At 34.8% G+C, this 22173-nt stretch overlaps 1 long non-coding RNA gene and 1 pseudogene across 1 annotated transcript in view; both read right to left on the bottom strand.

The window, feature by feature from the left end:
• The window catches only part of LOC147830135 (uncharacterized), a 124817-nt gene that overhangs the window by 65532 nt on the left and 37112 nt on the right, over positions 1–22173 (bottom strand). The gene's annotated exons all lie outside the window — the stretch shown is intronic.
• On the bottom strand, positions 20280–21122 carry LOC101707015 (THO complex subunit 7 homolog pseudogene; annotated as a pseudogene).

Below are 22173 nucleotides of genomic sequence, written 5' to 3' on the forward strand. Positions count from 1 at the left end.
CAGTACCATTTTTATTTTCCAGCATTGCCCTTTCTGCCTGTGTCTTTCGCTCTCTTCTTATTATTGGGCTGGGTCCCCACATCCAGGAGGTCAATCCTAAAGTCTTCTCCACTGCTCCTTCATCTTCAGTCTCTCCATGTGTGGCAACATCACTGACTAGCATGCAACACAAAAGAAAACATGATGGCCCTGCCTTCAGTCTTTGTCATTATGAAGAATCAGAAAATATGCAAGTTTTGAATTGTGTTATGAGAGTTGGTTCTATTTTTACTCATCATTTATAGCTATGACTTTACGTATTGATTTTTCGAAATGAAATCCCCTTGGTTAATTATCAGGTCATGATTAAATTTAAATGAAACCTAATCTGCATAGAACTGATTACATTGTCCCTGCCTGCTGAAATCTTCCCAATCTAAATGTTCTGTGTGCTGTTCTGGTACTCCCAAACCTTGTCATGTATCTTCCCAATGCCTTTTCATTGCCCTTCAGTCTTTCTTTCTTTTCCTCACCAAAACCATTATATATATATATATATATATATATATATATATATATATATATAATGATATGTGTATATATATCATATTATATATGTATATATATTATATACATATATAATATATATTGAGGAGGCTCAACTCTGTTCATATACATGAAATTGAATTGCTTATTCTTGTAGTTCAACAGAGCATACCTCTACCAAATTCCCTTCTTTCATTAATTAGTGGGATTGTTAAGTATGTTTTTACAAGATTCTATATATTTTCAGTTATTGTCATGAATTCCGAACACGGGCTCATTTTGGAATTAAAAATTCAGTTCTGTTCTCTTATATAATAAAGCTTCTACTTTAAACAATATTGAAGTTCATTTTCTCATTCCACAACCAAAAGTAATGCACCAAGTCTCATTTTCTCATGGATGGGAAGGAATGGGCATGGTTTGGCCCTGAGGAGAAGCCTCCCCCTTTCCTGTCCCAGGCAGCAATCCTTTTAGAGTTGGAGACTAGGTGTCAGGGTAGGGGCAGCAGGAAGGTATTTACTTGGCTATAGAACTAACTAGATGAAGGCAAGTGGCCTAACTCTGGTTCCGGCAAGCTCAGTTACATACTGGTGGCTTTTTACCGGTGTAGAAGCCTCTGACAGGGGTGCAGTCGCCTTTTCCAGCCATAATGACCCACTACCCACTCTGGGTTGGGCATTCTGTCAGTTGGCCTGAATAGCCCTAAGGTTATTGTCCCTTGTTGTCCCTTATATAAGGTTTCCTCTGACAGCCATCACCAATATGAGACAGATGATCGAGGGCATCTCTCATCTACCAACAGTCAACTGCTTCCATTTCAGTGACCTCAACATCAGTAGCCTTATTTTTCTGTAATTGTCCTGCAGTTTTCCAATAATTGGAGTTAAAAGGCCACTGGAAAATGAGTTTTTGTGAATTGTTAGGACCTTCTTCTTGACTTCCAGTGGAAGGTTTTTACCTTTGGTTCTTAACCTTCCCATCTTCCTTTTTGGGAAACAAATGACATTTTAAACATGGATTTTAGATTGTGTAATTTTCGATGTATATCCTCTTCAAACAAGATTTCCATAGGTGGATTTTAGAAAAAGTTCTTGACTCTTTCAAACAACTTGTAGAATAATAGAGTTTATTTATCATTTGCTGAGAAAATATCTACAAATATCCAATAAGTAAAACAGATTAGATTGAGTGTTAAAAATAAAATAATAATAAATTAAAAACTAAAATCTTTTAAAACTTGATTCTTTTTATTTTTTTTTTTGTACCGGGGATCAAACTCAAGTCCTCAGCTTGCGAGGCAGGTGCCAGAACCACTGAGCTAAATCCCCGACCCTAAAAACTTGATTCTAATGAGTAGCTATCACAGTAATTTCCAAGTTATTTGTTTCTCATTTTCACATTCAACCATATGAAAGAAGAATCTAATCAAGTTGTCATCTGGTAATTAAATAAGTGTTTCTGATAGAACTTTTATATGATGTTTGACATATAAGTAGCAAGTAATTTAAGTAATCTGAGCCCAGTCCAATTTACTGATCCATAATCATGAGTGCATAAAGTGTTTTTTACAACACTATATTTTAATATAGTACTTTGATTTTCAAAATATTCTTCAATTTTTCTTGTTACTCTGTTATCTGTTCTACTCTGACCTAAAATACATTTCTTTTATTATTAGTCTTCCAGAGTCCAATTTTTTCCCTTACAATAAAATAATTCTGGGGTACACTTAGGTCGGAAAACATTCCTTCCTGTATTCTTTAGCTGAAAATCCAGAATTCTTTTCACATACTTACTGCTGATTTCCAAAACATATCACAAGTTCTGCAGAAATCAAATGCATATCAATGAAAATGCTTTGGGGACAAAGGGAGAAGTCAGTCAGAATGGAGAGAGGAGCAAATTAAAATAACTCAGAGATGTACTATGTAGGTCCTCCTGTCAACAGGAGAACCCACAGGAATCCTTTATTTCCCCTGGAGCTGGTACTCTGGGATGTTTTGGGAAGACATATACAAAACAAATATATATGAAAATATGATGTCTAGAAAGGTTGAGAAATTAGAAGTAATATGCTCCTGAGATGTCTACAAGACAACTGTTCAGTTATATCTGTGCGTTCTGTGTCACAACTTCAGGAAAATTAAGGTTATGCCACAGAAAATCTCATTACTTCAGACTGAGTAGCCTTTAGGCTACAAACTAAAGAGAGAACACTTTATTAGTATTGACCATCCATAGCACAAGTTTCATGACTACACAGACATGCCCTTCTCATTGCATCTTTTTATCTCTAAAATGATGAATATGTAAGGTATATGAGTTGAATAAATAAGTCGATGAACTAATTCATTAACTAATGGCAATTGCTGACACATAAATGGGCACAGAATAAACTCAGTGTTTTATTTTGGTTTTTCATAAATAAAAGAAAAATAAACAGGAATAGTGAATGAGACAAGAAGGCGAGAGAAAAACTGCACATAGAAATGTACGGTTCCTCCTTAGAAAGGGTGAGGAGCTTCTTCTAACCATTTTGCGCAGGATATTGATTCAGGATGGCATGCATCGTTTTCTAAAATGTCATTCTTTATGTTTATGCCTGGAAATATGGCCTTTGTACAACGATTAAACATATTACAGAAAATCGTGGGAAAATCTCCAAAGAACTGACAGACCAAATTTCTGGTTATTCAGAACAAATGTTTATACTGATTTTTTTCAATCACAAAGTTGCTCCTAAATTTACATTAGAGTTTTTCCAATTTCTGCTATACCTGTCGACGGACTAAGTATCTCAGTAGGAAAACACCTTATGTGGTTGCTTATAACACGCAAGTGAAGAAAAGTGGTTCGATACAATTACTTGCGTGGTCAAAACACCACTATTTTAAGACAGCCATTTATCAAAGGGAACAACCCAGGCTCCTAAGTCAATGGTTCACTTGCTGTTTTGCAAAGTTTTAGCTGCTCACTTTTACAAGTGGTTTGCTAAACATAGAATGTAGTAACGCCTATAATACAAATATTGATTTATATATTTCATTTTCCATGTGTATTTTGTCACTTAAACTTTATGAACTATATTATGGTATTTTACTTAGTGAAATTCTGCAAGATGTATACATCCTTTCGATTAATAGCATAGGTTTTATTTAAGGTAGTTGTGAGCTAAACTTCCTGTGAATGCTATAGCCGTATTTTTCTAAGGCATTGTCATTTCTATCATACAAGCATTTTATGTCTAGCTTTTATGGAGAAACATAAGCCATCAAGCTCTGAAAAGACCTCTGCAAAGTACAGTTTTAACCCACAACTGAGATGCTCCAAACAGAACTTCTTTAGATCTGACATCACCGATATCTTCAATATTATTTTAGTTTTTTATCAATGACTGCTTCTGTGGTGTGAAATGTTACATTTAATCTCTCTTCCTCTAAATTATTCCTTACCAGTTTATTTGAAGCATCATAGATTCAAGGTAAAAATAATATCTTAAATTTTTTACTTAAATCTAGAAGAAAGTTTTTGAATGGAAAAAGTTGTCAATATACTGTGTGAAACTATCCTTTCTGTATCCTCAAATGTGTTGTAAAAATTGGAATACAAATCCTGTAATATTCTGGAATATCCCCCAGATTTCATATTCACCCTGGTCTTGAATATAACAAGAATATAAAATAAAATGAAAAGACCATAGAATTTCCATCCAGAAGTAAGGGGAATAAAAATGAAGATATATAGATAAAATATTTAAATAATCTAAATATATTTTCTGAATCTAGGCATAGACACTTACGTTTTTCTTTAATTTTTTAAAGATTTCAAGTTGTCTAGAGTTTTACAAAGTAAAAAGATGAATACATTCGAACAGGCCAATGAGCATCATCAAATCTTAGGTTTTTAAATCATAAAATATTACAGATTTAATTTAAGTTCCCCGATAACCCTCCCTGATCTAATGCAGTATTTCCTCCTTGTATATGGCAAGCACTCTTCTTGAGTCTTACGGGAACAATTCCCTTGCTTTTAGTTCACAGCTATTGTTTAAAACCTCATGCAAACAATATTTGCCGAGTGCTAACAGAATAATGTTTCCTCACAATCCATAAAAAGGTTACCTATGAAAATATATTTTAATGTTTTTGTCGTTGACATATTGGACAAGTAATTTCAGACCTTTCTGTTTTCATTGAGTATTGTGCTGTTGAGATCAATACATGCCAATAACATATTCTTCTATTCCACATGTCTGAATGGTGTACAGTATGAATATAGGACAATTTATTGTGTAAATATATGACAATTTATATATTCTCTCTTGATAAGGAAGTCATTTTTAACATTATGTTATAGAAAATTTTGCAATAAACACTCCTTTACATTTCTTCTTTTTCACGTGTGCTAAAGATATGTACCTCGAATCAGAATGTCTAGAAATATATACACCCTGAAATGTAACAGCCACAACCAATTTGCTCCTCAGAGTAGATCTCCACAATTTGCACACCAAAAATGGTGTCTCAGCATTTCTCAGCAAAATTTACTAGAATGGAGTCTATTTGCCAAAATGTTGTGAAATGTAATTTGCTGTTTTCACATATTTTTTCATTGCTAGCAAAGATGAGTAGAGATTATACCTAAATAAATTATTCCCTATATATTTTTTCTAAGTTCCTTTATGACCATTTTGCCATATTTGCCAGCTGTATTAGGATTTTTGTTTCCATTATTTATACTAGTTTTATAGGTTTGTAAGTATTGAATTTTAACATAATTACTTTATATTAATGTATGTGAAAAATATTTTGCTTTATTTGATCAATTATTGTACTTACGGTGTTTTCTGTTTAATGTAAAATTTGATATTAACTTAAATGATTATCAAAATACTTCTTTCTGCTTTCCATAGTGTGTTTAATATTTCTTTTCATATAGGGTACTTATTAACAAATTATGTTAAATTTTCTTCTAAAGATTTTAACAGTTAGGTTTTCACATGTGGATCTTTAATTCACCTGGATTGATTATTGTGAAGAATGCTGACTTATTATTAAGTACTCAATTTTTCCATCAAAATCTATGTTGTTTTACATGTCAAGTTGCCATATAAATGTATCTGTCATTAGTCCTCTTCTGTATACACATCTCCGCATCAAAGACACAGTATCATAATTAGATTTTTTTTTCTAATTTTTAGTTTCTGTGCTGGGGATTGAACCCATGGTAAAAACCTGCTCTATCAGTAAATTACACTCCTTCTCTTAAATTTACTTTTTTTCACTAATCTTAATACATGTTAGGGAAACCTCCTGGCCTTCTTCAATAAATATATATATTTAATTTTAGTAGCTGGCCCTTTGTTCTCACACAGGAAATTTAGAATTGGGCTGCCGCCAAATTTACAAAATGTATAGTTACAACGTTGTTTGAAAACTTGCTGAACTTGTAAGTTAATTTTGGAAATTTTCATTTTTGTAATATTGTCTTCTCATCCATGAACATTGTTTATTACGTGTTTTATTAAGGTCCTCTCTAAATAAAAAGTTAGTAATTTTGTTACACACAGACTGCACATCCATTGCTAGGTTTATTCCTGAAAATAATCTAGAGCTTTTAATCACTTTAGTTGCTTTTATTAAATTGTCATATATGTACTAAATATTTTATTATCTCATGTCATTCATAATCATATAATCATCATATAAAGACAATTTCATCTTTATTTTTAATTCATATAGCTTCATTCTTTTTTTTAAATTTTATTTTGCTAAGATCTCCTGAACAACACAGAAAAGCAGTGTATCTTTTTACATGTCAGGTTTCCATACAAATGGATTTGTCATTACTCATTTTCTATATATTTCTCTATGTATTTCTGCATCACAAGATCACTATGGTCTTTTTGCTGAATACAGTGCTTCTAATGTTACTCCATGATTTGATGTGTGTGTAGTATTTTCAAAAATTGACTCCTTATTACAGTATGGGACAGTCATTTTTCCTACGTTTTGTAAATCTTATTAATATTTTTGAGACTTTCATTGTTTCTATACATGATTTTATGTTACACTACCACCTTATCTTTAACTATGAGATTAAGCAAGCAATGACACCAGCTCAATCCTAATGTTATCTACAAAGATAACAGTATCAGGATTGATAATTATCACTGAGTCTATAAGAGAGAGTGCATCCTAATTATTCACTACTTATTATAATGATAAGAATGCTGTCATAGGACATAAGGAAAGAACATGGCAATCTATAAATTAAATAAATGTGATCTTTTACACTATTAGTACAGTTTTTTTTATTGTCAGAAAAGTTTGTTTTCAACTTGCTTCCAGTCACATTACTTTCTTTATGTTGATTAGTGAAACAATACACATTTTTTTTTCCAACTTGGGATTCATGTTGCCTTAGAAAGTATTGTGGCAATAATGACTTAAAATTTAATTCACTAAGTCAAAATATTTATGCATCTCATTCACCAAAAGAACTTAGAAATAAAAATTTAGCATATGTAATAACTATAATTTATTATATAAGTAACTCAGAATATAATGATTGGCTTTATAAAAAGCTAATGAAAACAACACACTAGGAGACGTTCATGGAATTATCCTTTATATTCCTATAAACAATATTGGCAACATAGAAGTTTCTTATCTTAGTCAAGCTAAGATGTTAATTTATATTTCATGAATGAAAGGGGTAATTTGATTCCTTGGATTAATAAAGGGATTTAACATTTCTGGTTAATACCGCTGTGCAATATTGCTTTTAGGAAACTCTCTGCAGACTGCTAAAAGGACCTTGTTTTAGTAAACTGAGTATGTGAATGCCCTAAAGAACAATTACAGAGAAAGAGGTAATTTTCCTTTGCCCTTTTCCACTACTCTTTTTTATTATGGCTTTATGGAATGCTATAATATTCCTAAAGATAGAGAATGATACTTTGCATAGCTTGAATTACTGAGCACATAAAGATTTAAAGGTTAGCCTTGAGGGACATTATTACAGTCAGGTCAATGATACCTACTAACCTTCCCCATATCTATTAGAAATAAATAAAAGTTCTATAATACTGAATTTTACACTAACTTAAAATTTCTAGAAAGGCTTTTTTGAGGAAAGGAGTTTGGGAAAGAGTTCCCCGAGGATTTTATATAAGGAGATCAAGAACATATGGGAAGCCAGCAGTTTCTCCCACAATGTCTGTCTTTAATTTAGAAAGAAAGTGTTGATGGAGCTTTTTCTTCCCAATGAAATTTTCCAGAATAGCTCAGCTGCCAAACTGGTTCCTGTTGTCTTCTAAAGTGGTCCTCTTTGGAACAGGATGTTGATGAAGTTGCTCATTTTATGGCTTTTTTAAAAGATAGGTATAATAAAAAGGAATGTTATTATACCTCTGATAAACTACTCTGTCCTCTGTTCCAAGAAGCCAAAAATCAAAGTATATTCCACTTTGAGAACAATAAGACTTACCCTACTAATTATTATGTCATTTTCCCCAAATGTGAGCTGTTAATGTTACACAAGATGGAAGCCCTTGATGCCATTCAAAGGCAGCAACACTTGCTAGAGGGAAAGTCTGAGACTCTGACTCTATCTGCCTTCCAGTTGGTCTCTAACTTTGGAACACTTGGGATCTTAATGTCTCCACTGGTAACCTGTGGTTTCTGAAGTGTCTGATCAGATCTTCATAAACCATGGGCTAGTTTTGCCAACTATGAGCTCTACACGGTTCTTGGTCAAGGTCAAGAACCAACTGCTGTCCAAATGTCACCCTCATCAGCAGCTGGAAGGAGGAACTTATATTGGCCATGACATTCAAAAGAGTCTGAAGGATGGGATTATCTTATGCATGCATACACAAAGCAGCAACAACCAGGCTCAGTCCCCCAGATCAAGTGTTCCATGCAGAATTGGCAGCAGCTAGAAAACTTCTCCAATTTCATGGGCATCTGTTCAAGGCCAAGGACTTACCTGAGAGCAGGAAGATGATGCAGAACAGGTGAAGTATGCCTTCTGGTGCTTACCAGGAAGGCTATGGCCAAGGTGCTGCAAGGCAGCATGGATATCAGTGTCCAGTCCTTGGAAAATAAGCAGTAGAACTTTGATGACACTACAACAAAGGGTGACCAGTAACTCCTCAGGTTGTAGATTGGCACCAACACATGTGCAACACAGTCATGACCATGTTAGGGCATGGCTGTAACTATGATCCCAAAAAGCATGGGCTGTGGCCCATGGACCACCCCACAATCACCTCAGGTAGATATAATGGCTCCAGGATCAAGAGGAACAGCCTCCCAAGCTCTGCCTATGAGATGGCTCCATCCAGCTCTGGTGACTGCCAAGAGTAGGGAAAAGCACTGAGGGGACCATGTGTTGTCTCCCCATATTGTTGCTCAGCTAAGATTTGCTGTTATCTGTGTTTTGTTTTGTTTTGTTTTTCCCAACAGAGGGTCATGAGGCTGGGCACTGGGTGGAGTCAGGCATCAAGGAATGCTATTCGCTATCCTGCCTTCCCTCACATGACTGAGCCTGCATCAGGCTGAGGGAAGGGGGTAGGGAGGCCATATCAGGGGCCCGAGGGATCCGGGTCTCTGCCACTACATTTAGGCAGCAAATGTCCAACTTAGCTCTGAGCTAATCTGTGTGGGGCTCCAAAGGCAACTCTCCCTAAGGTCTTCCAGTTTCCTCTTCTCTTCTCCATCAGTTTATGGTCTCTCTACCCATAAATGTTTTGAACAGTTTTGAGGAAAGAAAAAACTCTTAAACTTTTTCTCAGAAACGAGGTGGAAAGAGTGGAGTGGGTGCTGGAAAATGGGCACCCTCAGAGAGGGCCAGACCACAGTACTAAAATAGTTCAGGTGTTAGGAGGGACTAGACCTTCTGACTGAAGCAACCCTGATCCATCCCCGTGGTGGAGTGCAGAAATTAAGGCTTTGAGAGGTGACAGAATTCTGAGCTGTTGAGGCACAGGCAGACCCCTGTTCCATACTCCCCTTAACCCTCTGGGCCAGCTGTAGGCTTTGAAATTCTCCCAGCTCTCTCTTTCTCCCAGCTGTATCACTGTCCCACTCTGATTCCACAGCCAAGTACTGGGCACTGACCCCAGCCTGGGGCCCAGGATATAACGTGAAATATTGAGTGTGGACCAAGAGCAACAAAACCTTCCATTTTTAAAGAAAAAAGTATGATTTCTGAACAAGAAGCAATTTGGGGAGAAAAAAAACATTTTTCTTGATTTATGAATATGTGCCAACATGTATTCACTATGTAATGGCTTGTATCTAGATGTCCCCGCAAACCCTCATGCCATCATAGATAGAACTTTTTGGAGGCAACTGGATGTAGAGTGTGTGATGCTGGGATTAAAGATGTGATTCTGGGATTCATTCTTGGTGCAATGATAGAATTAGGGGTGCTCTAGGCTGTGTGTGAATGCTACCCTCCATAAGGTTGGGTAGCCTGGATAAAATATAAGGGACAGAAAGAGGGTTGCTATTGTCACTTGTAATTTGCTGCTTGCTTCCTTGCTGCCTTCTACCTTCTGCCAGCCATGAACTGTTTCTCCGCTCCAATGTCCCTCTGCCATGCTGTCCTGCCTTGGAGCCAGACAATAATAGACTAAAACCTCTACAAACTGCGTGCCAAATAAACCTGTCCTTTAAATTTAGGTGTCAAGTATTTTGTCTCAGCAACAAGAAAAGTAACTAACACACCCTATTTTTTCAAGGTTTAGTATTCTTATGTGCACTCCTGTTGTTAATATGTTAAAAAGTGATTAAAGATACACACATATACATATTCTGTATAAAAATCACATGTGGGCCACAAAGTGGTGTTATATTTATCATCTGACCATTTATAAGAGAAGTTTAATGACCTTTACTAGGATATAATTGCTTAGTTGCACTTCGATTTGTCCATTTATGCCTTCCTATTTTTTGGCCAACTTGTAATATTTAGATTTTTCTTCACAGTGGAAGGGGGTATATTGCCCACTATCTGTCTTTCCTGTTTTAGTCCTCCTTTCTTCATGTCTCTTAGTGAACAAAATATATGACACACTATAAGTTTCCTTTATTGTTCTCACTTTTTTGTCTCCATTATGGAATGTTGTTGACCTAACATAATAAAATCATTTTGCCATATAATCTTCTAAAATATTTATACTTTCACTTTTTATACTTAAGTTCTTAATACTCCTTGAATTGATATTTGTTTTTGATGTAAATAAAACCGGAGATTTCAATTTTTTTTCTTTTCTCTCTGTGGATAACCAGTTACTTGGAATTGATCTGAAAAGCCATCACTCTCATAAATCAAGTTCCTCCCTTAACATATGTTTCTAGATTTTCTGTTCAATTTGTCTATTTGCGAATCCTATGCCAATACCAAAGCTTTTTAAGTAATATTGCTCTATACAAATTCAAATTGCCCTAGTCATGTTGGATTCTAATATGGTTTTATCTCCTAAATCTGGAAATGTAGATAATGTAAATCTCAGCAATTTCAGTAATAGAAGTAGATCCTAGGGAAATTTGTTTGTGTGTGGGTGTATGTGAATGCATGTGTGTACATGTATGCAGGTACAAACAGAGACATGCTTGTTACACTGTTTGGTGCTCCAAGAATTTGTAAACATCAAAAAGTTCCACAATGGAGAAAACAATAAAAACATCATCTGTTATACAATATGGTAAAAACTAAAATTTCTTATATTTAATAAAAATTATATTAAGCAAAGTCTTGGAAGGATACATACAGTATGCTTCCATATATTTAAAGTATAAAAACATGAAAACAAAATGCAATGGGTAGAGAAGCATTTATATGTATTTAAAATAAAGCTGAAAAGCACAGAAATGATGAGCAAAAAATTTAGAATTATGGTTACCTCTGAGGATGACAAATTACTATGGCTTCCCTCAGAGCCACGTGGAGGTTTTTAAGGAATTACTAACATTCTATAAATTAGAAATTTTGTCTGCATATTTTAAATGCAGTATAAATAAATAGACAATAAGTTGATTATAGGTAGACAGATGAAAGTTCAGTGACTGAAATCCAGTGCATTCACCATTATCCTAGATTCATTTGATAGTATATTGAATTTCCATACATATTATTCCATAATAATGTTGTTTTACCATTCCTTGAGTCTCTGTTATGCACCAGACAGGTTGGATATGGTTTTGTAAATAGTACCTATAATCTGAATATCAAAACTGTAAGGCCAGAATTACAATTTCATTGAATGAAGTTTGATTCAGTCATCACAGCTTTTAAGTGATATAATTGTATTCTAAACCTAAATTTGTCGGTTCTAAATAATGTGTCATTTCAAATGTATAATTCTAGTGTTTTATAAAAGACAAGGGCCAGGTTTACTTAACACTGTCATCCTTCCTTTGAAACATCAGTGCGGCATAGAAGTGGAAAAAAATTGGATTGAGATTGGAGCCCAAAACTTGGCTGAATTTGTCATCTCAGTTTGTTCTTTCTAAAGGATTTCTTAATTATCTCTATTAGCCCAAGTGAAAAACTGCAAACAATCTGAAATAATTAATGTTTGGTTGTTGAATATAACCCTGATTTGTAGTCATGTCAGCCTTTAATGGATTCTTTCTAACTATCAACTTCAATCTTAAATTAAATGTAGCTGAGAACATTTGCACTTTCATATTCCCACAACACTTCAACCAGTCATGGTGATCCAAACCATAATATAAACTTAGAATGAAATATAAAATTCATGAAGCTTGGTGTGGGGTTTTTTTTCCCAAAATTTTCTTGGAAAAGTCTTGGAGGTTAAGTGTTCTTTTCACTAAGAATCTCATAATAACATTAAACCAGTGTAGATGAGAAAAATACTTTTGCCCTATCTAGATTCTCTTTGCATTCACAAAGTATTCTCTTGCCACTCCACAGATATCTTTATTGGCACATAATATGTAAAGTGAAACAGATATAAAGAGAGAAAAGGGACCTGCTTTTTTCTGTACACTATTTAACATTTTTCTACAGGTCTGCTATTACTAACAAAATGCATATCTGTATATTAAATACCAATTCTGAGTCATGTAAACAGAATCATGAGAAAATCTTGGTTGTAAGAGTCAAATGAAACAATCATGGTTCTTGAAATTTAACATATATTGTTCATATTTAAACCCTCATTCTGTGAGAATTTCCATATATACATTTTAGCATGGTCTTCACAATATAAATTTCACAATTTATACTGTGGATTCTGATATGTATTAATCTATTCATTTTTTTCTCAAGAAGTTCATAATAACATTAAACTTGTGTAGCTAAGTGATAAAATACTCCTGATCTGTTCTACATCCTCTTTTCAGTCCCACTGAAAATTCCTACTTCGAACTCTGCAGCTAATTGCAGGTTTTCTGGACAGCCAAGAGATGATCATTAAGAGTGAGCCCTACCCAGTCGATGGTTGCTATGGAAGCCTTTGGTTTCCACCAATAAGCTCCACTGAATGCTCTAACCCAATTTTTGTATTATCCAAACACACAGAGGATTCTTCAAGATGCTTCCTCTAACCCAAGCACTTTGCATGTGCATTCTTTCAGATGAGATCAGCATATAGTGCTACTGGGATGCTCAGTGAAATATTTTAAGCAATTTTTGGCATGGGAAGTCACTTGAGGATCCAAAACTGAGCTGAAAGTGATTTGCCATTGCACACATGTGGACTGTGTGATGCTTCCCAAAAAATCTCTGCTCTGAAGCTGCTCAGGAACATCAGCATCTGATCTCTCTGTCTAATGTTGTGAATGGTACATTTGCAAACCACTTTTTCAAGAAACAATAATGATTATTCATAGACCCCAAATTATTTCTGCATAGTTTCTTTTCTCTGGGCTTATGAAAGCACTGTTCTCCACTCCCTATTCACAGGTTTGCACACCAGTGCAGAATGACTGTCCCACCGGATTTGATGCTCTGCCCAAGCCTCGTTTCTTTTCACTAAAAATGGATGTTATATATGTGTACATTTTAAAACTACATATGTGTATTTTTTTAAAAAAACACGACATATGTGTGTATATATATGGCCTGGAAAATGTTCACTTCTCCAAGAAACTCCCCTGACAGCCAGTACCTTGGCTGTTTCGGCCTGCTCTCTTCTTCCTCAGTGGGAAGCAAGGATGATTCTAATTTGGCATGAATCCCCAAGACTAATACCACAGTGCGCTCCGCCTCCTCCCTGAGGATATAGGATTCCTTTGGAACACGCCAAGGATGTAACAATGACTTATCTCTTAAAAGAAGCAGGTGGCCCTTGCCACTGCTACGTCTATCATTGCCTGAGTTCCCCTTGCATCTCTGCCAGTTGCTCGCCTGTCACATTTGGCAGAAGCCCAGAATTTGGCTCACTTTGTTATCTTCGTGATTCTTTTTAGTGCCCATCTTTTCTCATGTTGTTTTTCATTGTCAATATTCCCCCTAAAAAGAAAAACCCTTAAATCTGAGTTCAGTTTTGAACAACATGTCTTATGGATTTTTTTCTGTTTTTCTTTTACTAGACCAACCTTGGCTCAGTGCCTGCATTCTGTCTCTCATGGGCAATTGAAATACTACCATGAGACAGATGCTAGCATCACTCCCAAATCTGCTTTCGTCCACATTCAGATGTACTTTTTTCCTATATGTAAAGTCAAACAACCACACTGATCTGCCAAACAAAAGCCAGAGTTCTTGTTTTTCACTTGAATTGAGAATATATTATGACGAGAAGACATATTCAATTTCAAAGTCTAACAATTGTTTTTGCACTATTAAAAAAGGTGAATTCTAAAAATAATAAATTCCTTCAAGTAACATTCCTTCACTATCATAAAAAGTAGTCAAATTGGAATTTATTTTTCTTCCTGCTTCAGCTCCTTGTTGTAAACTCTACCTGAATACCTATAGTCATAATCTATAGCTTTCTTCCAGAGCTTATTATAACAGGCAGAACAACATGAACTGTAATTTTCCACAAGGAAAATGCACTGTAGGAGACATACTTCATTCGCATTTTACTTGAGAAATATCAGTCAATACCCAAAACCCAGCAGAAATTGATTGACTGTTTTGTTGATAAGTAGGAATTAAATGGATCATCTCATATGCACACATTTATTTCATTTATATCCGGAAAGGCATTGAAATATCAGAACTAAGTAAATGGGGAAATATTTTGTTAAAGAATGTCAAATACACCATCAGCCACCCTGGCTTCATTTTAGGAAGTAATATTCCAGGACGGTAATGTTAAAAGATTACATGTGTACATCCGTCTTCCTATGGCTGGCATACTTATGTTAACCCCTTTGTTTATGAGATCAAGTATGATTTTGAAAGATGTTCCAATGGAACACTGCACAGAGAATCTAATTTAGTGGTAATCACTCTGCGAAATATTCTAGGAAGAAGTCAATATGCAATGCTTTGACCCCTATCTTTTAGTAGGCTTCTCGAATTTACAGGATGTTTCTCATCCTTGTACAAAATTTAAAAGATCACCTAGCATAAAGAACTTGTCCAACAAAGGTTCTAATCTATTCTAAATACCAAAGAAAAGAACTGTCATTGGGGCTAGGGATTTAGCTCAGTGGTTTTGTCGCCTGCTGCGCAAGCGCAAGAACCTGAGTTCGATCCCCAGTACCAAAAAAAAAAAAAAAAAGAACAGCCATTGGAAAGCTTTTCAAGTAGTATGTAACACAAATAAAATAGACAGGTACTAAGACCTGAATAAATAACAGTAACCAACCTTAAGTTTAAGCTACTAAATAATATGTGTGGCAGACCAGAGAAATGCACTGAGGGGAATAGAAAGAATACATCCATATGTTATTTTTTGTTTTATGATAATATTATAAATAAATTTGAAATATTACTTCTTCCCTCCCTGATCCAATTTTCCTCTGCCTTACACTCCCTGATTTTCTCACTTCCAAGGTGCACAACATGGATTTCACAGATTATTTTTTTCCCAGTTTATATTTCCTACATATAGGAAAGCAGATATACCTTATTTCTTTCAGTTATCTATTCTTTTCTTCTGTTTCCTTTTGTTACAATTAACACTGAAATTAAACATAACTTTCATGTGCCTTCCTGAATGCATTGTGCTAGAGATTTCTGAGTTGTTACCTATGACAAAAGTGTAGGGTCACATGGCATATATATTTCCTAGATATTACCATGACTAATTGACAAGACTTGCATCCCCACCGTTAATTTCTTCATCTTTACCAATAGTTAATACTGTCAGTCTTTTGAATTTTTATCAAGAGAGTGGATCTAAAGTGATATTGTTTTTGTAAGCATAGTTTTGACAGTGGTACTATTAATAAGGTTTTTTTCTTTTCTTTCTTCCTTTACATACATTTCTAACTTTTAAGATTATCTATACATGGGTGTTTTGAAAACTTAAATAATTTTATAAACATGCATTTTCATTTTTTACTCTTTCGATTTAATTCATTCATTCCACTTTAACATTGTGTTGATCACTCTGAATATCATGATAAATAAATTTTTAAAAAGTTAAATTATAGCTATCACAGAGCTTGAAATCTAATCAGGTGGGTAAATACATTTAAAAATGACATCTTAGTTTAGTAACTATAAAAATAAAAGAATGTGGGCTTTAAGAAGTAACAGAGAATCAGGAGGGGTTGGCTGTAAGGGAGGAATTTCCAGACAATCCTTCTGGAGATGACAGGTGAACTCATATCACCCCTCCTTTGAGGATGCTATAGGCTGCAATTTATGATCTGGCTTAACCACACTGGTAAAAATGACAATATATAAACATAAAAATATTAAATAATGGCAGAATAATGTAAAGATAAATTGACACTAAGATTTTTATAAGACACAGGGTAAAAATAAAGTCATGTAGGTAGGTGGAATCAGTATGCTCCCAATTTCAATATCTCACTATATCAGATCCTGGCCAGAGATTCTGAGTCCAGGATGTAGAAGGAGAGTGGAGAAGGAAAAAGAAGCTGTCACAGCCTCTTCCATGCCCCGGCTTCTGATCTGGGAATCACAACAGAGACAGCCATGTGCCCGGATGGCAATGGTGGATGACATCTGTCTTATGACACTGCAGTAGTTCGATCAGTGCTTTATGGCTCACTGTCATTGATTTAACATTATTTATCATCAATTAATGAGGGAAATAAGTTTCAGAAAACCTTTTGTCCCAATTCCCTCATATCAGTCTGTTTTGCATTATTATAACAAAATATCTGGGGTTGATATTTTATAAAGAAAAAAATTTATGTAGCTTACAGTTCTGAGGTTCAAAGACCTGTATCTGGTGATGACTTTCTTATTGGCAGTCCCAAGGTAATGCAGGGAATCACATGGGGAGAGCCAAGGAGAGAGAGAGAGAGAGAGAGAGAGAGAGAGAGAGAGAGAGTACGTATGTGTGTGTGTGTTTAGAGGGGTTTTCTAATCTGTTTCCTTCTTAAAAGCCAACAGCATCTAAACAAGAATCTTCTTCCCCATAGACTTATTTGATCATAATCACCGCTTAAAGCTTCCACCTCCAACACCATAGTAAGATTAAATTCCTACTGTCTTAGTACCTCTTAATGAGCATTCAATTTCATAGTGAACCCAAGACTAACCAAACCATAGCAATACAGACTAACATAATTTAATTGAAATGAAAATACAGAACTTTGAACTCTAAATTCAGCCATCATAGAAATCTTTTCATTTTTTCTCTTCTAAAATTTAACACTGAATGGAGATATTTAGACACAATTATAAGAGATTCTGGTGTATCTATTTTATCTGGAAACATGTTTAGTAGTATGAAGAGTGTAGACCTTCAGTAATGCACCCTTATGCACATTATTCTGTCCCCTAAATTATTTTTTTCAGTTTGGAATTTGTGGTCAGTGATTGGAATTAAGTACTTTTAATTAAATTGATGATTAACCCAAAACATTTAAGCTTGTAAGGGCTGGTGTCAAGTTAACAAAGATGATCTTAAAGAAAAAAATGTTATTTTCTTTTATCCTTGTAATAAAAAATGATTAAGTGATATAATCAAAAAGGAACATCCTTCCATCCATCCATTCAATAAACATTTTGTGAGCACTCACTGTAGGATAGCAAAAGTTAAGTATTTTACATAATTTATATTAATCCTCATAACAGCTCTCTGATATTGAAATTATTAATTTTATTTTTAGATAATGAAACTGGAAGGAAAGAAATTAACCAATTTAAGCAAGGTCATACATCTTTTAATCTAGCACCAATGTTTAGTTCTGCTTAAACAAACTATCACTATATTTTGGTATATTCAAACACTTATTTTCAGGTCTATAGACTTGACTATCATATTTCTCCAGAGAATCACAGAAGATTTTCAAATTTCTACACTTCCAAAATATAAAATCCTAAGTGATCTCATACAAAATACTTACAAAGTGTAATTAATTTGTTTAAACACAATGTTAGAAACTGACACAGTTTTAGATGTAAGAATGTTTTTTATATGCACGATAATGTTTGTTGTCAAGTCAATTATCATAGTACTTTTTTTTTCAAAAAAAGCCAAAGCAATTGTAAATTCATACAGAAAATGAAACAGTACTGACACTGGGATATGGTACAACTATTACTATGTGCCCATCTTCATGAAATCCAACTTATATGATGAAATGGAAATATGTTCTAAAACTGCATAATCATACTCTAAAATAGTGTTTATTTGACTTCTTTGTTTATTTGTAATGTTCCACATATATGGCCTTACAATTTTTGCATTGAAAGAATAATAAAGTCCCTGGTTATTGTGAAAGGTCACCTTTCTAATTGGTATAATGAGGCCCAGCTGGTGAGCCAGTGTCTGGAATAACTCAGGACCAGCACAGCAGGGGCAGAAGGGAAAGCATAGCCATTAAGAGGGAAGTGATTCAGCATATGTCCTTTATTCCTTGTATTTGTGACTACAGTCACCAATATCTAATTTTATCTAAGTAAGGCATCTTTGAATGTTCAAATGACTTAAACTAGAACCTGTGTCCTTATGCTAAATGAAAAAAAAGGAAAACATCATGATGAATATAAAAGCAAGTAATTGATTCATTGGTCTGAATTTTCTTCTCACTTAATAAATTTCCCTTTAGCAACAACCAGGCAAAATAATAAGGACGCATGAGAGATAACGTAAGCACAGCCGGCATTGGTACTGCTAGTCACGGAAAGCTTATCTAGCACTTCCAGCACCCTTCATGAACACTCCTTCAACTCTGTGTTTAGAATAATAAAAGCCTTTTAGCTCCATAATTTTAACTTGGCGAAAAAAACATAATAAATACAAATTTGCTGTAGTTCAGGAATTTCTATGTCGCTTCTTGATATTTATGAAATTTATTATATAGATACTTATTCCAAAAGAGATGTGATGGCTTTCTCAACTTACTTTGAAATTGTAATAAAGCTTAACAATTATAAATATAATTGCATATCAAATGCAATCTATAATTTTCCAATCATAATATATTTTAAAACAGCATCACGGAATTTTTATGATTTCTTCAACCTTGAAATTAATGCAAATTATTTAGACAATGTCCTACATGCTCCAAGATAACATCACAACCTTTTTATGTAAAAGTTTTGTTTTTTATAATTTGAAATTTTGTTTTTACTACCTCAATATTGTATAGACCAAATGAGTATGTCCATAAATACATTTATAACCCAATAAAACTGAAAATGTAATTCAAATTTTGATATGAATACAGTCATTCAGAAAAAAATTTTTCATTCATTGGATATTGGCTATATTATATTCATCTCAATTTATGTAAAACTATAAGCAGCATCATATCACAAAGGTATGGAAGTTCAGTGGGAACTTAGTTTACTACTGATATAAAAAATAGACACTACAAGATTAATTTTGAAGTTATTTTAATTCTCTTAAATATTTCAGCTATAATTGTTCTCTGCTCCTCTACCTGTTAATCACTTAACAAGTATCTGCATCTCTGATCTGATTCATTTTCCACAAAATCTCTATTTTAGCATAGAATGATGACAGCTATTTTCCATAACGTCTATCAGAATGGAGTACACTGTAAATTATAAGTACACAAATGAAATCCTACATTAATTAGTGTACACACACACATACACATATGCACACACACAAATGGAAGCTAACAGTTTTGGAAGATCCAAAGACTCTATCAAGCTAGAGAAGAGAGACCTTGCTGAAAATCCTGACTCTGAGTCTCTAGAGAAGCCACACTTTAAGAGGAACTGATTATTCTACCCTTAAAAGAAGGGATAGTGGGGCCGGGGATTTAGCTCAGTGGTTCTGGCGCCTACTGCGCAAGCGCGAAGTCCCGAGTTCGATCCCTGGTACCAAAAAAAAAAAAAAAAGAACAATAAAAGAAGGGATAATGATGCTGACCTCCCCTACAAAGTTTGAAAACATTTTGATGAGATAAAATTTACCCAACAGTAAGGTGACTGCCTTTAAAAACAGAACTTAATAATATTCACAGAAAATAAAATGAGATTTGGACAGGTGGACATTTTCATATCCAGCATTCATACAAAACTCATTAGACATGTGCAGTAGGTAGCCCTTTACATGGCCCTCGATGATCCCGACATGCTGGTTGGTATCCACACCATTTGTGTAATCACCTCCCCTTGAGTGTGGCCTAAACATAACAACTTGTTTTGTTTTTTTTTTCAGCTTTGAACACATTTTATTAAACATATTTCAGTGTTGTTTCCTGTCTTTTAACAATAAAAAATGTGTTTCAATAAAAGCAAATATACACTGAAGTCATTTTCCTATGTGTGAAGAAATATGAGTGAAATGAGCATTAATGTTTAAAAGCAAAGTATTCACTGCCCAAACTTTAAATATCTCAAGAGCACAACAAATCCTAAACACTCTAAGATTATGTAGCTCTCTCAATATGCTCAGGAATGATGAGCAATTAACCTGCTACGGCTTAGCATCCGCTTCTATGCTTGTTTCGTGAGATTCTTCTACTTCCGAGAGCTTTTCATCATTCTCCAGTGTCTGCTGAAGTTCGTGGATGGTGCTAAGAAGAACGTGAAACTGTTTCTGTCTCAGTGCCAGCTTATCTTCCACACTTTCTTTGATATGTGAAAGGTGCTCCAATTCTTTTCCCAGAGCCTCTAGTTCCTTTAAGGTCTCATGCCTGTCTGGGTGATGCTGGATCACCTTTGCCAAAGCATCGTATTCTTGACGATTTTTTAGTATTCGTTTTGCTTGAAGAATCTGCTTTTTGCACTCAGCAATTTTTTCATGTGCTCCTGCAATGCTGCATTCTATTTCTTTGTAAATTTTTTCGTAGTTTTCCATTTCCCTGAGATTCATGTCATACACCAGCAATGTTTTGCCCATGGAGAACTCACACTGGGCCAGTGCGCTCAGCATGCGCTGGTACTGGCTGTATCCCTCTTCTTGGGATCCAGAATTGCACCACTTGATGAAACTCTTCACTAGCAGATTAATTCTGCGGTCATCTCCAGCACCATCCCCGTCAATGAGGAGACGCTTCCTTAGACTTCGTAGTCAGTCACGACTCCCACGGCGTGCGCGGCGGCGGCGGCGGGCGGCGCGGAGGTCAAACTCCCACAATGCAGCCGGGTAAACAGCCATGGAGGAGGAGGAGGCGGTGCCCGCGGCCGCCCTCTCCGCCGCCTGAGTCGCGCCGCCCCAACTTGTTTTTAATAAACAGAAAATGGCAGAATGAGAGGTTCATCAGAGATGAAATTAGCTTATGAAAAATGTATTTTTTCTCTCTTTTCCCTCCTCCATTTTTTCCATCCCTTCTTCTTAATCACTGGATCTAGGTCATCAGCTGAAATACTGTGGTGGTAGATACACAGGACATATGATCAACAACTCAAGTGTCCTGCTAGCAGCGAAGACAATGAACTTGAAAGTTTTTCTTTGGTGTCTTTAGATGGCTATACTTCTGCCTGACAACTTGACTGCAACCATGTGAGATACTATGAGCCCCAAACACTCAACTAAACTACATGCAGATTCCTGACCTTCAGAGTCTACGTGAAATAACATCTATTCACTGTTTTAAGGTCCTAAATTTTGGAACAATTTCTTAAAGTGTAATAGACCATTAATATGTAAAGAAATGATAGAATGTGCTCTATAACTAAGATAAAATAAATGAACCGAAACAGATGCGAAGATAGCCCAGATTTTGGAATTAGTAAACAAATACTCTTAAATAGATTTTGGGAATGTGTACAGCATAAAAGATCTAGAGAAAATAGATACAATGAAATAACACAAAATATTTCAACCAAAAATGTAAGCTTAATTAAAAATCAACTCTTTTTATCATCACTGTGTATGTACTCATATATATAGAGAGAGAGAGAGAACAATTTTCAATTAATGTCAGATACGTTTTATCTTTATAATAAAATGTGGTGATTAAATTGTCTTTGAAATTTTGTATAATTTTTATAATTCTTGTGTTTATATTTTTAAATAATGCTCCTAGAGTTTTATATCTTCCCAGTACTTCCAGAACTCAAGGTGGTAGCTTCTGAATGTTCCAATGA

The sequence above is a fragment of the Heterocephalus glaber genome, unplaced genomic scaffold (assembly GCF_053883595.1).
Source record: "Heterocephalus glaber isolate CG9 unplaced genomic scaffold, H.glaber_assembly_v1.0 deba00000331, whole genome shotgun sequence".
Classification (NCBI taxonomy): domain Eukaryota; kingdom Metazoa; phylum Chordata; class Mammalia; order Rodentia; family Bathyergidae; genus Heterocephalus; species Heterocephalus glaber.